We start from the raw sequence: 16519 nt of genomic DNA, 5'->3' as shown, positions 1-16519 counted from the left end.
CAAGTGGAGTCTTTTACCTCACAGTCCATTATTCAGTCTGAAACTGCTAGCCTGAGATTCCCTTCAGTGTAGATTCTCAGGGAACAGGGAACAAGTACAAACTTTGGGGTCTCCAACTTACAAGCTAATCCTAAAACTTGGGGTTCATCAGAGTTTACCAGGCTACAAGTTTGGGGTTTCAAGATTCCATGTGACACCCCCAACTCTCATTTGTGACCCCAAGAAACTGCTTAGCAGTCACACCCCAGTAAAACTGTCTCAGCATTTGGGTTAAACCAGATTGAGGATATCCAACAGGCCTTACACCCATTGGTGAATTAGGGGGATGTCTACCCCAAACATGGGAAGACTTCCCGATGAGGATAGTTTGTTCCAACAGCCATGCAGGCAGCTGAAGCGGGCACTATGGAAAGCTTAAAGCTTGGTCAGACATTGAAGACTCCAAGGTCCCCCACTGTATCCTGGACCATCACTCTGTGTCCTGACTTTTATTCTGCCACTGGAATGGGTAATTCCAGAATAAAGAGTGAGGCTAAGGACTTTGGGCAATTCTGTCCCACTTCAATATAACTGACTGAAGTCAAGACTTCACCCTTGTGATGTTATTGGCCCTCTTCAAAAATGAAGGATGAACAACTAAATCCAAGGGAGGCTCTGAGAAGCACTTGTGTTGTCTTCAATTCAGTTCAACAAATGTATGTGCTAAGCTCCATGTCAGGTACCAGGGATACAAAGATAGTGAATTGAGCCCTACTCTTAAAGAGCTTACTAGGGAGAAGTAGGATTTACACAAACAGAAATGGAAGTGTGTACTCCTTTTAGACCCGCAAATTGACTTTAGCAAAGCTGGAAGCTGTAGGAAGCAAAGCCAGAGACACTAAGATGTAAGGATAGGGCCTTTGGGGGTATGATTGTACCTTTTGGGGATTCCAGGTGGAGAACAGTTTATTGTCTAGTGAAGAGACCAGAAAAGACAACAAAACTTCTCCTCCCAGGGCATTCCATGCCTCAGGAACTTTTTCCTAGCCATTCTTTTGCATAGAACAGGAAAGCTTTAAAATGAAAACCAAACCAAAACTCCAAGGAGGAGGACCCTTTTTGCATGCCCCACCCCTCCCTCCAGCCACCCAAAGCAAGCACTTTCTCCCTCAGCTCTCTCTGGTAAGGGGAGGAGGCGGCTTACAGACAGCTTGAATTTGCCCTCTGGGCACTCGAACTCCTAAAGGTTCGCAATGCTGCCCTAGAACTAGAGTGATTTAGGCGATTCCAGTGTCTGGTTATGGCCCAGGACATAGAGAGGACAATTTAAGAAATGTACTGGATGGAAAGGACTGGATTAACCATAAATGATAGTGAGGCTCTCAATTGAGGAAACTTTATCCAGAACCAGGAAGATTAGTCAAAAACGAGAAGCAATACCTTTCACTACCCACAACGGAGGAAAACATGAGAAGCTCCTGCCAATCCTGGGCCAAGGATCTATGCCCTTTCTGAAAGAGCAAAGTAGCCAGCAACCAGCCAAGTCTGATGATGGAGCTGATGAAGACTACAGCTGTCCATCCGAGAATAAACCTAGGCAGGAAAGTGGATCAGCCCGCATAGAGATGCCATACTGGCAGGAGCCCACTCAGAATCCAAAGGATTTCTTTAGCTCAACTCAGCAGAGCTCCATGCTTTAGGAGGAGCCAACCTATCAGAGCTGAAGAGTTGACCATTTACACTCTCCATCCCATGTAACTCATTGCCACTGCCCTTTAAATTTGTATTTCTCTCCTCCCACCCCATCCCATGGATCTGTGTGTTTGAGGGATGGTGTACTTCAGGCTGTTTTCATAAGGGGAAAGGGTGGGTGAATGTTTTGTAATTACTGTTCTTGCTATGTTCTTTTGAGTAAACACCCTTGTTAAAAGCTAATTGAGGACTGTGGAGAAAACAGTTTATTGTATTGCTTGGAAAAACTATCATACAATTTAAATCCGACCTTATGTGATTGCACCCAGAATGTCTTGACCTCAGAACTCTAGGAGTGTTGGAGATGCCTACAAGGAATTTTTAATTCCTCTAGGTCCTGGATCCACCCAAAGCATTCTTGTTTTGTGTCCATTCTAGCTTGGGTTTTAGATTTCCTTGTGTTTTGTCCTGTCAATCCAGCTACCTTCCTCGGAGTCCAGCTTCATGGACTGAAGTTGAACTGAGTGAAAGACAATAGAAACTAGGGGAGAAATAAAGGGTAATTTTAATGTATTCTTCTCAGCAGAATGAGCATGCACATGGGAACCCCTCTCCTAAGGAGAGGAGCTCATTAGATACAGAATTAGCCACTTTTATTGTTTGAAAGATGAGAAAGAAAAAAAAAAGATTGTGGTGTGAGGCACAGTGTGTAACAGCAAATTCTTGACAGAAACTTCTTGAAGTGACTTTTGGGGTCTTGATGAGATAGATTGACAATAGTTACTTATCTAGAAATCTCTGGAACCCTTCCTGGTGAGATAATGATCATATTATTAGGACAGGTTCCTAGGATTATTCTCAGGCCAGGCCCAGTTGGTAGGTCCCCGTTTCTCAAGCTTAGTTGAAAGTCACAAAGGACTGAACCTCCAGGAGTTGATGCAGTGAGAGGAGCAGAACCAGGAGAACATTGTACACAGAGACTGACACACTGTGGTACAATCAAATGTAATGGACTTCTCCATTAGTGGCAATGCAATGATCCTGAACAATCCAAAGGGATCTATGAGAAAGAACACTATCCACATTCAGAAGAAAAACTGTGGGAGTAAAAACACCAAAGAAAAGCAACTGCTTGATTGATTGAATACATGGGTTGAAGGGATATGGTTGGGGAAGTAGATTCTAAATGAACATCCTAGTGTAAACAACAACATGGAAATAGGTTCTGATCAAGGACACAAGTAATACCCAATGAAATTACACATTGGCTGTGGGAAGAGTGGGTGGAGGGGAGGGAGGGAAACCATGTGATTATTGTAACCAAGGAATAATGTTCTAAATTGACTAAATAAACTTATTCAAATGAAAAAAACAACAACAAAGGATTATTGTTCTATATCAGAAGCCCCTGGAAAAAATGGAGGCTTGAGCAAATCCAACCAATTATTATGGGTCAGTATTCCTTTCATTTTCTCAGTCTTTGACTAAATTTTATTGAATATTTATGTTTACTCATATCAATCTACCTCACTTTCAAGTAGTCTTCTCAGCAAAATTGCTTAACTGTGTATGTGTAGTCCTTGTATGGGCATCCTTGTCTAAATCCTATGTAATATGACCTCCCAGAAACTTAAACACCTCCTTTCCTGCTTGTTCTCTACTGAATGACTTAAGGAATTTCTTGCTAAAACTATCAGATATTGAGATTTATTCTAGAAAACAAAAGAAACTTGTGAGCTACTGTAGTAAGAGTAGCCATGCAGAGGATTAATCCATCTATGAGTTATAGCCATCCCTTGAGTACCTCAATCCATGAATGTGAGCAAAAGTCTGAGGAACAACTCAAAGGGATGTTACTTAAGTGCTATATAAACTCTTAAGGAATCTCAGCATAGAAGGGACATTACCTATTGGGTTATCTAAATTAAAGATCAGTCTGAGGTATTGCTAGCCTGATGAAGGTGATGATATGGAAGGCTATCAGATGGTCTGGGGATGTATATACATATAATTGGAGTTAGTATGCCCAATAAACTCTTGAGAAGAATACAGTAAGAAATGACTGTTTCCTTATTCATTGTGTTCTATTTTATGATTAAGATGTACATACATCATGTTTATCGTTTTGGATTTTATATTGCACTCTTACTATGATCATCGGATAGATATTTGATTGTTTAATCCTGTAAAATGTAATATGTGATCAAAATATCTGTAAAGCTATTTACTTAAATATTAGTTGAATAATTAGGGAATGGCAGGGGCAAAGATTAGAACTAGGCAAAGGGCTTTCAGTATAGAGAGTTTTCAACTTTCTAGGAGATTAGCATCAAAAGGAAGAAAAGATATAATGATAGTTTGGGGTGACAGAAGGATTTAAAGTGAAGGGTTTTAAAAGCTAGGAAGAGAAAAGACTATGCTGTAGGTAACCACTACTTAGGAAGACTACAGAGAGGGAAGGAATGCTTTTTGAGCCAACTTCCAGAAAGAGCACAAGTGCAAGAATCTGGGTGGTGTGGAGGGCATGCAAAGTATTAGATTTGGAGAGGATCTTGATTTAAATCCCAGTTCTGCTACTTCTTATCTTTGTGATTTTAGTCATCACCTAACCTCTCTGAGTCTATTTCCTCATCTTTAAAATAATGGGGATTGATTTAGTTCAATCATTCAAACAATTGATCAATAAGCATTATTAGATGGGGAAAAAAAACCCTCCAGGATTTTATTTGGCATTTATTTCCATAAGGCATTAACCAGCTAATGAAGAAGACAGGTGTATATATAAATATAAAGTAAATAAATCTAAAAAGTTAAGTACAATGTAATTTGGGGAGTAAAACACTAATAGTTTGGGGGATAAGGAAAGTTTTCATGTAGTGTTTAGGAAAGGAGGGATTCTGTGAAGCAGTACTGAGGGAGTGCATTCTTAAGCAGAGATGATGTCTAGTCCAAAAGCATAGAGACAGGTAATGAAGCATCTTATATGAGGAATAAACAGAAAACCATTTGGCTAGGTTGCAAAGTGTAGGAGGTGTCATGTTCAATGAGGCTGGATAGCCTAGGAGGGGCAGCAAGGTGACTCAGTGAATAAAGAGCCATGCCTGGAGATGGGACCAAATGTGGCCCCAGATACTTCCTAGCTGTGTGACCCTGAGTAAGTTACTTAACCCCAATTGCTTAGCCAGTTCCCAATTTCTTGGGACTGATACCATTGAGTCTAAGACAGAAGGTAAGAGTTAAAAAACAAACAGACACTGAGGTAAGGTGGTGAAGGGCTTTAAAAAAACACCAAACAGGAATTTGACTTGATATCTATAGTTCTTTCTAGCTCTAAATTTGTGATCCTATCTACAGAAAGTTTGAAAGTCTAATATGTGGTGTACTTGGTTGTGAAATTATTGAAGGCCCCAAATTTCTCAGTCTAGTACAGTGGCTAGCCAGAAACCATTAGGTTAAGGCCATGGGGACTGGAAACCATTTCATAATTTCCTATCCTTTGCCTTTCTTTGTTTATTTTTCTGGGGTTGTTTGTCTCCTCAAGAGGGGAACTAGTCTCCCAGTCCTTCAATTGCACCTCCATCACAGATTCCTGAGGAATATTTCCCTTTTGGCTCTAGTATACTAAAGAGGTCCTTTCCAACATGGAAATAGTAAAAAGAGGTACCTGGAAGACAAACATGAATCAGAACCTATTCTAAGGTAATTTTATTCATACACAGAAAAGGGAATGCTAAGCAGTAAAAAGTAATAGGATGATTACAATCAGTTGAGAAGCTAGTATTCATGCCTCATCTTGACATGTGCTGCAGAGCTGCTCATGAGCTACATAACATTTCACCTTCAATAAATCTAGTTTGATCAACACCAAGAGAACTTCCTTTGTTCTCTTTGTGGGTGACTTTTTCCTCCTCTTAGCTGATCTTGCCTCTGCCATTCTTTCTACTAAATCTCCTTCAGTAGCTAAAACCTTTCTAGTTGGCTGCCCTGAAAGGAAGAAATTGGTTGCCTTTTGTGATCTCCAAAACCTTGTGCTAAAAGAAAGAAGACACAAATTGGAGGCAGTCCTATACCACACAAAAGCTTGCTTCTTGGCTTCTCTAAAAATGTCACCTAAAATCCCACTATCTACAAGATGCCTTTCTTGGCCTTCTTAATGATAATGTCTTCCCTTTGTGTGATTATCTCTTATTTATTCTGAATTTATCTTGTTTGCATGCATGTATGCTTACCATGATTTTATAGATCCCCTTTAGTCTTTGAAGATTTGAATATTTATCTTTTAAGTCTGTTTGAATACTTTGACCCCACCCACTTAATCCTCATCATTTTAAAACTACCATTTTCTTTCTTTCCTTATAGTCTTGATTAGATAAAACTGCTAGAATTGCATATGGTATTAAAAATAGAGACCCATTATAATTTTGTGAAGGATGTTTTAATATTTCCAATATACTTTATTTTTTTTTACAAAAAATATTATTGCCACTAAAGCAACATTTACAACAAATTCTAATAAACCAATAATCAAAGTTCTCCAACCAGAATCGCTAAATTGGAACAATTTAAATATGAATTAGATATGGAGAAAAAAATAAGAGACTACACTGTTTTTTAACAAAATGAAGTCTAAAAAATGTTTTCTGTCTCCTACTGAATGTCTTTTACTTATAAACTCTTTTATTTGGGGGTTTGTTTTTTTAAAATTTTAATAGTTAACATGATTGTTGCTCTACTTAACCTTAAGGCTAGTGCTTTCCTTCTACATTTGTCTTTAATTTTTCCTGAGCATATCATTTGTATTTAGTTTTTTGCATGTTAGACTATGAGCTTCTTGAAAGGATTGTCTTTTTTCTTTGCATCCTCAGCACTTATCAGTGCATGACCCATAGTAAGCACTTAAATTTTTGTTGACTGTTTTGTATCACTTTGTCTGTATTTCCTTTTATTCTTCATGTTATCTTTTTCGGTGGCATAATATTCCATTACTTTAATATACCACAATCTACTCATCCATTATCAAATTGTGGGATTTGTAGGTTGTTTCCAGCTTTTTGCCTTTACAAATAAAAGAACTATCAATTTTTTTCTGCAGATATAATTCATATTTTCCTTTTTCATAACTTTTAGAATTATCTTAGCAGTGGGATCTTTAAATATTATGTTCTGATTTGTGACTTTTTAATGTACAGGAGAGATGTTTACTAGGATGCCTTGTAAAGAACAGTAGCTACAAAGTCCCTCATCCCTCCTAATATGCACAGCATCAGTGGGAAGAGTACACTGTTGCTAGTGAGGCAACCCATGTGGGGAGAACAAGTAGCCAAGGAATCTCACTTGGGTACATCAAGCCCCCAGTTCCTTTCTTTTTTCCCCCTTTAAAACAAACAAATAATAGCTTGCTTCTGTCAGAATACATACTAAGCATCTGTTCCAAGACAGAAGAGTGGTAAGGGCTAAGCAATTGGGGTTAGATGATTTGCCCAGGTTCACACAGCTAGGAAGTATCTGAAGTCATCTCTGAATCCAGGTTCTCCCAATCCCAGGCCTGGTGCTCTTCCACTGTTACCTAGCTGCTCTGTCCTAATTCCTTTCTCTTCTCACTGTTCTCCTATGAGCACGGCATTTCTACTGGGCGGTGATGAACTAGTTTTCTTGGACTCAACTGCCAGGGGTAGCTCTCTTGAATATATGGTCAGTTCTCTTCTCTAATTCCAGAGGTCATAGTTCTGAAGCTGTTTCCAGCTCTCAGTGGATGTAATACCCCTTTATTGGTCAAGAAACTCCACTGAAAGACATTAGTGGTAATATAAGGAGCTAAAGGAAGAGGGTGGCATGGAGGTAGAGAAAATTTATTACCCTTGTAGATGCAGTCAGCTGTTAATGCCTAAAGGTCTTATTCTGTAGTTTCTCCATGCCTCAAATGTTTCCCAAAACTGACAAGCTTTTAATGTATGTAGGACCTTTCGTAAAAAAAAAAAGACAAAAATGAAAAACAAACCATTTTGATTATGAGTTGCATGATGAATATGATCATACATATGTATATATATATCACAGATTGTGTACGAAACAATGAATCTTCATTATATAGAACTTTTTCTTTTGAGATTTAACAAAGTCAACATAACTTCCAAAACTATTTTTGTCTTCCTTTCAACTTTTTGTTCTCTTTTGTACACTTTTAAGTGTTTTGTACACTTTTAAGTGTTTTGATTTTTCCCCCCTTCCTTTTTTTGGGCACCACTCTCACTATTCCCTCCTTTCCCCTGATATAACTTTCCACCAAAAGAAAAAACCTCCTTTCCTTGAGACAGATGTGAACCAAAAGAGATCCATACACTGGATATATTGCAAAATATTTCCTTCTCTTCCCTTAGTCCTTCATCTGTTACAAAGTAGGAAGCATAACCTGGGACTTCTGGAACCTTGTGTTTGGACACTATAATGATCAGAGTCCTTGTCTTTTAGAGTTGTTTTCTTTTACAATGTATTTGTGACTTTATAAATTGCTTTCCTGGTTCTGCTTACTTCATACACCAACAGTAAAAATAATGGCATTTCTTTAGTAGCAACAGCAACATGGGGAGAAACCACTGAGTTCTTGTGGTTTCTAAAGTCTAGGGATCAACAAGAGGCTAGAAATATGATAAATGGGGCAAAGGATCTAACTTTGTTTTTTGCTATTATCTGGTATTTTTTGGACTGTGTGAGTCTGTTGCAAAGAGGGATACTTTTCTAGTAATCCCAAGTTCATTTTTATTATGGGAAAGTCCATATTCTCAGGGTACCATAAGGCACATATGGATTTATGTGATGAAAGGTGTATGACTCACTGGACAATTGAGGGGTGGCTCCTGCTAGTCACAAATTCATTTTCTTTCTGAGAAGAATCTAAACCAAAATATGATGTTATAGACTTGGGGGATGGCTTAGGTGGTGCCTGTAGGTAAAAGTTAATATACTGGTGAGGGGGAGCATGATGACATTGATTTCAAGGAAACATTTTATTGTTTTTGCAATTTCTTTGCATGAAGAATAAAGGCTGTTCTGTACCTGATACACATTTTTACCTTTTACTCATTTTTGTAGAGATGTAGATACCAATATCTCAGATACAACCCTTGGTAGGAGCAGCATTAGTCAGAGTGATTTTGTGTGGTGAGCCCCTAAGATTAGGTCCACTAATACATACTCACATCCTAATACATTGATTAACTTGTTTGATATTGTGGATCTTGTTCTGCATTACTTCACACTTCTTTTATATGGTCAAGTTCCATTATATTAATGTATATTCTCTGTTATCACCTGTATAAGGCATTTTCAGTTTTTTATAAAGAAGTTATTTAAATTTATATCTAGAAAGATCCTTTTGATAGTCTTAGTATTAAAGCCAAAGTATTGCAATCACTGGGTCAAAAACATAATTACTTTTATGTACTTGCTATCTATATGTTGTCTTATTTACACAATATGTAAATTTTAGGCATAACTGCTTTCTGGAGTGCCTAGACCAATTCATAGCTCTACTAACAGTCCAACAGTGCATTGAAATGCCTTTTTTTTCCTACAGTTCTTCCATAATTTGTCATTTTTTGGGTCCACTTTGCCAGTCTGATAGGTTTATACCATCAGAACTTCAGGTTTTCTTAATGTGTATTTCTCCAATTATGGGCGATTTGGAGCTTTTTTTCATATGTGTATTGATATTTTTGACTATTTGATTGGAGAAATTAGATTCATTATATTGCATATAAAGGAATCCTTTGTCAGAGCAACTTGCCATAAACATTTTTTCATAGTTATGCTTCCATCTTAACTGCATTGACTTTGTTTTTATTTTGTTTTTACTCCCCTGATAATTGCTCACTCCTATATGAGGGGCAGCTGGGTGGCACAGTGAATAAATAGAGCTTTGGGCCTGGAGTCAGGAAGACCTGAGTTTAAAGGCTGGCCTTAGTCACTAGCTGTGTGACTGTGGGCAAGTCACTTAGCCCTGTTTGCCTGTTTTCTTATCTGTCAAATGGGCTGGGGAAGGAAATGGCACACCACTTTCAGTATCTTTGCCAAGAAAACCCCAAATGGGGACATGAAAAATTGGACATAACTAAAAAACTGAACAAAATATACTCTTATCTTGGCATCTAGGCTATTTTCTTACACTTTGGACTACTCTTTGCACTGCCTTTTAAACAATCCACTTTCTATTTCCTTCAAGATCTAGTTAAAAATTATTTCCATAAAAAACTTCCTAATTCTTTGTGATAAGGGATAGCTATTTGGGAGAGGCTGAAGGAGGAAAGTATTAAGAAATAGTGGTATGAAAATGAATGTAAACAAAAATGGAAACCCCTCCCCTCATTTTTATCCCACAAAGAGCTCTACATATTCTACATCCCTTCAGCATTTAAGCTATTTTAGGGATGAGATGCCTTCTCCCTTCTTATACCTAGTCCAATTCCTTACTACTGCTTATCTGAACTGTTTATTCTGAAAGACTGTCTCCTCACTACATTCTATTCTTCAAACAGCTGCCAAGTAGAGTCCTAATACACAAGTCTGACCATGTCAACCCCTTGCTTCAGGGGCTCCCCAATTGCCTCTAATACTCCTGGAATTTAAATATCTTCCCAATCTGACTCTGCTCTTCTTCATCTCTCACCTTTGTGATTTTGTACAGGCTGGAATCCATGCTGTATCCTTTTCCTCCTATAGATCTTTGGCTCTCTGAATATCAAGATACTTTCAAGGCCTTTCCAGATACTCCCTGTCCCCACCCTGAATATGGTGCCTATAATCTTATATTTCCCTGTGCACATGTTGTATCTCCCTAGGATAAAGCTAGCTCTGCGAAGGGACAGGCTTACTTTTATTTCTTTTTTGCCAGCATGGTGCTTGGCATTGAGACAGTGCTTCATAAGTGCTTACTGATTGATGACTAGTTTATATTTTTGTTAACTTCCTAGTTAGATATAAACTGTAAATTGCTGCCAGAAATAGAAATGTTTTACTTTGGGAAATGAAAGTAAAATGATTAGGAATCTGACAAACTAAATGTGTTACCCAGGACAAGTCACTTTACTTCCTTTCAGTGCTCCAGGTAACTACATTTTTTAAGCTTTAGAAGAGTTACCAACAATGGTGGAAGGAATTTCCAAATCAGGAGTGCCAGTTATAGGAATATTATGGATCTAGACTCCCCCCAGAACTTCAAATTCACTAAGGTCTGACTTTAAATTGCAATGAAACTCATTCTCTATGTCTTCCTTATGTATTTAAACAGTTGTCCTACCCCTCATGTAGCCAAACTTTGATTTTTTTTTCACCCTAACACTATTCCTTTCACCAATACTGCCCTTTGTCTCCTCACCTCAAACACTTTGATTGGAAGGCTGGAAAGAGGAGCAAAATAATGTTCCCCCCAATTTGAAGGGAATTCAGAAGCCCAGTCAACTAATTTCCTATCAGGAGCACTACTTAAATTGGCCTCCATCATCATGCCCTCTCCCTAAAAGTTTATCACCAGATAACCTGATCATCATGGTGACTGCTTTAGCTTTGGTACTCATACCTCATAAGCACCCTAAGTTGCTTCTACAGCTCTGATTACAAGGCAAAAAAAAATTCCCCATTTATTTTTAAGATTTAAAAATTTTATTTAATCAATTAAATTAGAATATTTTTCCATGGTTACATGATTCATGTCCCCTCCTTCCCCGCCATCTGACAAGCAATTCCACTGGGTTTTACATGTAGCATTGATCAAGACATATTTACATATTATTAATATTTGTAATAATCATTTAGAGTCTACATCCCTAATCATATCCCCATTGAACCATGTGATCAATCATATGTTTTTCTACTCCCACATTTCTTTCTCTGGATGTGGATAGCATTCTTTCTCAGAATTCCTCAGAATTGTCCTGAATCATTCATTGCATTGCTGCTAGTAGAGAAATCTATTATAATCAATTATGCCACAGTGTATCCATCTCTATGTACAATGTTCTCCTGGTTCTGCACCTCTCGCTCTGCATCAATTCCTGGAGGTCTTTCCAGTTCACATGGAATTCCTCCAATTCATTATTCCTTTCAGCACAATAGTATTCCATCACCATCAGATACCACAGTTTGTCATTCCCCAATCTATGGACACCCCATCATTTTCCAGTTTTTTGCCACTACAAAGAGTGAGACTATAAATATTTTTGTACATGTATTTTTCCCTATTATCTCTTTGGGGTATAAACCCAGCAGTGTATGGCTGGATCAAAGGGCCTGCCTTTTAAAGGCATTCTTTTAAAGCCCTTTGGGCATAGTTCCAAATTGCCTTCCAGAAAGGTTGGATCAATTCACAATTCCACCAGCAAAGCATTAGTGTTCCAATTTTGCCACAACCCCTCAAATATTTATTTTCCTTTGCTGTCATATTGGCCAATCTGCTAGGTGTGAGGTGGTACTTCAGAGTTATTTTGATTTGCATGTCAAGAGATTTAGAACACTTTTTCATGTACTTGATAGTTTTGATTTCTTTATCTGAAAACTGCCTATTTCATGTCCCTTGCCCATTTATCAATTGGGGAAATGGCTTGATTTTTTGTACAATTTATTTAGCTTCTTATAAATTTGAGAAATTAGACCTTTGTCAGAGGTTTTTGTTATAGATTTTTTCCAATTTGTTGCTTCCCTTCTAATTTTGGTTGCATTAGTTATGTTTGTATAAAACCTTTTTAATTTAATGTAATCAAAATTATTCATTTTATATTTTGTAAAATTCTGTCTCTTACTTGGTCTTAAATTCTTTCCTTTCCCATGGATCTGACAGGTATAATATGTTTACCTAATTTACTTATAATCTCCCTTATATTTTAGTCATTTACCCATTCTGAACTTATCATGGTATAGGGTGTGCAATGTTGATCTAATCTCTCTTATACTGTTTTCCAATTTTCCCAGCAGTTTTTGCCAAATAGCGGGTTCTCGTCCCAAAAGCTGGGAAAAATTCTCCACTTAAAGAGAGCTCAGAAGCCTAGCTAACTTCATTTCTCACTAGCTGTACTGCTTGGATTCTGCTGTACCATCACCATGTCACCACAATGAACCCTCTTCTCACCTTTTAGAACTCAGCTTCTTTTTCTGTGTTATCTTTCCTCATTTGATTGAATGCTCGTTGACAGTAGGCACTATTTTTTCTTACTTGTATCTCCAGGGTTTAAAGCAGTGTTTGTTTGGCACATAGTAGTTTATTGACTGTTCTGTTGGTTAACATTTCCATTATTGTATTGTCTTCTGTATTTCAAGAATATAATATTTCAAATATTTTCCATATTTTATTAATTTCAAATCCTCACATTTCCCTCTATGCGTGAGGGTAATTACAGTGAATTCCATTATAGAAATTACAGGGAAAATCAACAGATGAAAGTTTCTGATTTTAATTTTCTAGTATTCTCTTTGAACAGAAGAGGCAATAGAAGGGAAATCATCAGAGATGCAGGACAAGATAAAACCCACTAGAAAAGGTGGGCTGGTAATGAGGCAAGGGATGAAGGATAACTGAAGGACATCCCCAAAGAGGAAGCTAAAACAGGTTGAGTGGGTATAGACCAGATTGACAAAGAGATGCATGGGCCATGCAACAGTATCTTTGGGGGTGGGTGAATACCCATATTCATTTAAGCATCATCTTTACAAATTGAAAAACAAGTATATATAATTCCTCTAATTTTTTAAACTCCAAATTAATTGATAATTGGGTTTTCTTTTTTGAATTACCACATTTGTGTGTCTGGACACTGGAAAATTTTGAATTCTCAGTGCAAGTGGGTAATTTCTGTATAGAGTAAAATTATACGGATCTTAAAAAACAAAAACAAAACCTCTATTTAAAAATTAAGTGGCCACTTCCCAGCTGTGTGACCCTGGACAAGTCACTTGACCCCCATTGCCTAGCCCTTAACCACTCTTCTGCCTTGAAGCCAATACACAGTATTGACTCAGATGGTAAGGGTTTTTAAAAAAAATTAAGAGCCCATAGAAATTTAAATCTTGGTTGCCCGCCCCCCACACCTCCCCAGCAAATTAAAAAAATGGAGTTTATATTCTGCACAGTCTGCTTCTGGTGCTGTGTGTGAAGCCAGGTTCTCCTATGGTCACTACTAATGTTTTTTAAGATTCAGCGAGATAGAGCAATCCTAACATTTTTTCCCAAAGGAGGTTCCCTTAAGGTCTGTCCTGCACAAGTGGGTGCTTTACCTGAGTGACTTAGGTGACACATGCATTCAGTCCAGAACCTGCCAAGGCTTTAAATAAGAGTGAACGTTCTTAACTACCAGTAATGCCAGCCTCTCTCTTAGGAACCCGCGAAGGCCCACACTGATCCAGCAGGAATAACGGCGGGTGGTGCGGTCGCTTTCTGTTTTGTCGGTGGGCGGGTGCCTCCGAGGCCTCTAACGGCGGAGCGCCAGAGCGCGGCTCTCCGCCCCAAGAGAGCGCGCTCATTAGCCGGACCGGCTCCCGCCAGGGCCGGCGGGTTGGCAGAGGGGCGGGGGGACGCCTCGCGCCTCGCATGCAAATCAGTGGCAGAGCTCTAGTCACCCAACCCCGCGGGCGCTGCGCCGCCCCTAGCGGCCGTCAAATGTAGCCGCCACCCCAAAACGGTCAGAGGCGACTCGGCGGCTGGGGCGGGCTTAGTCCTGGGGCCTCAGGAAGCCGAGACTTGCTCCCGTCTCTGGGGTCTCCCGGGGACTCCAAGCCTCCACCCGTCCGGGGCCGTGCCTAGCCCATCCCGTCACTAGGGTGAGGGGAGGAGAGGAGAAAGAGCGCGGCCGTTAAAACCGTTACCACGCCTTGAGTTTCGAATTGATTCAAACTTGGCCGCCAAGGCCCCTTGAACTACGCCGCGCCTCCCTCCGACGCCCCTCCTCCCTGCCCCTTCTGGCCCCCGCCGGGGCTCGGAGGTGGCTATTCCCGCCAAGATTAGAGCAACATCTCCATCCCTCCCCACCCGCCACCCGGATCCTTCCCCTTTCCTCTCCGCCTCACTCCCGGCCTGGCTCGTTCAGCCGTCAACCCTCTTCCTTCCCGTTTCCGTGTTCGCTAATCGACCCATCCGCCTTCCCAGTCCGTACTCTGCGTGTAAAAAAGAGAACAAAGGGACGGCGGCAGTAGTTTCGCACGTAAAAACCCCCAACGTCGCAGAAAGAGTGTATGTATAAGCATGAGAATATGTGTGTATATGTACAGTCCGGAGACAAGTATATGCGTGGGGCTGTGGGTCTTCCCGGCGCCTGGGAGCTCGGCGGGTCCTCTGATTGGATGGAAGCCTGCCTCTCGTCCCTCCAATCGGGGCGGCGCTTGATTGTAGTGGGGGGGCCAATGAGAGCGATGGCGATTGGGCTGTCAGGTTTGGCGCTCGGTCCGGTAGCATCCGACACCCACAGGGACAGAGAAAGCAGCGAAGGACCGGCGGCGGCGGCGGCGCGCGGGAGCAGCGCGCGGGGAGAGGCGCGGGCTGGGGCGAGGGGAAGAAGGTAAAGCTACCGGGTCGGTTTCGGCTTGCGGAACGGGTCGGGAGCCCGTGGAGTTACGGGCGGCGGCAGCGGCAATATTGCCTGTCTCCGGGTATAGCCCTGGAGCGGGGTTCACCCGGCGCCTTCTTTGTATGACCGTGGGGGAGGGAGCCCAAGCAAGGGGCACGAAGGGTCGGCGGCTCGCACTTGGGGAGGCCACAGACCCGTAGGATTGAGAGGCAGGAGTGGGAAGGAATGGCCGGGAGAGCGCTAGGTTGCCGTGGTCGGGGTGTTTTGTTTTGTTCCCGCCTCCCACTACCCGCTCTCTTTTTTCCTTTTCCGCCTGATCTGTTGGGTTCGGGGCTCGGGGCCCCGTCCCGGCCGCCCAAGTCTCCTTTGTGTGCCGGGCATCGGGAGAGCTCCGGGCGTGACGGGACAGACACAACTTGGTGGGACCTTGCACTCAGACAAAGGAGAGACTGTATCTGACGAAAAGAGCTCCGGCATATGGGAGGGGGCGGCACAACTTGTGCCCCCAACGGCGGGCCGGGGCCGAGGGAGGGGGGGGTTGGCGGCGCCGGCCTCTATTTAGGAAAGACCGCCCCTCCTCCCCCCTTCCTCAACGCCCGTCCCTACTCCGGTCCCCCTCCCCTCCCCCTTCTGAGCTTATAGACCATGCAGCTCTGACCGTACTTAGCGTGGGACAGCGTGCACGAGGGAAATCTTGAACTCCGAGTACTCCGAAATCAGTCATTTCCCAGAAGAAACAACTTTAAACACCATTTCAGAATTATTTTTCTTCATTAGGTTAGTTGTGGTTCTCTCAGACTGGAAAGATTTTGGGCTATTTTTAGATTTCTCTCCCGTGTTCTTTTTAGGCTTCAGGAAGTTGCTCTATTCCTTACGCTTAGTTTGAGGGAAAAGTTGAGTTTTTTTCCTTTTCATTCTTTTGTTCCCTTTTGACTGTTGAGGTTGAAGTTATTACTACGTTTTGTTTCTGAAAATTTGCTCCCTGGGGTAGACTTTCGCTAAGGGATTTGGTGACTGAAGCTTTGGAAAACTGTAAACACCTAGGAATCTTTCGGCATTGAAAGCAACTTTTAATCGGTTTACCAATACCAAGCCATTTGTCTTAACTTCACAGCTTGATTTGAGAATGGAGGCAGGTGCTTTTAAAGATTTATATGCATCCCACATGCCCAAGAGTTGAAGGTAATGATGATGGCAGATTTGTTTGTGCTCTTTTACTAGACTATATCAGGGTTAATGTGGCTTTGGATCATATTAGCGTTCTTGTATTAATTTGTTTGCTATGAAAAATAACCCCTTTAGTG

At 40.9% G+C, this 16519-nt stretch overlaps 1 protein-coding gene and 1 long non-coding RNA gene across 15 annotated transcripts in view; one reads left to right on the top strand and one right to left on the bottom strand.

The window, feature by feature from the left end:
* Window positions 1-7504: 7504 nt before the first annotated feature.
* LOC103100647 (uncharacterized) lies at window positions 7505-15010 on the bottom strand. Its single transcript, XR_008912334.1, has 2 exons — window positions 12788-15010; window positions 7505-7631 (listed from the first exon to the last, which is right to left on the bottom strand). It is a non-coding gene; the product is annotated as an uncharacterized LOC103100647 (long non-coding RNA).
* A 46-nt stretch (window positions 15011-15056) lies between these two features.
* EZH2 (enhancer of zeste 2 polycomb repressive complex 2 subunit) overlaps window positions 15057-16519 on the top strand; it is a 110220-nt gene continuing 108757 nt past the window's right edge. For 9 of the 14 annotated variants that reach the window (XM_003342060.4, XM_003342059.4, XM_056799848.1 and 6 more), the window contains exon 1: window positions 15075-15206. The gene's annotated coding sequence lies outside the window, so the exon portion shown is untranslated. Of the gene's footprint in view, window positions 15207-16519 lie in introns of all 14 variants that reach the window. The other 5 variants (XM_056799845.1, XM_056799842.1, XM_056799843.1 and 2 more) reach the window with 3 other exon arrangements.

Source organism: Monodelphis domestica, chromosome 5, assembly GCF_027887165.1.
Source record: "Monodelphis domestica isolate mMonDom1 chromosome 5, mMonDom1.pri, whole genome shotgun sequence".
Classification (NCBI taxonomy): Eukaryota; Metazoa; Chordata; class Mammalia; order Didelphimorphia; family Didelphidae; genus Monodelphis; species Monodelphis domestica.
The sequence above is the reverse complement of the archived record's forward strand: the minus strand, read 5'-3'. Positions and strand labels throughout refer to the sequence as shown.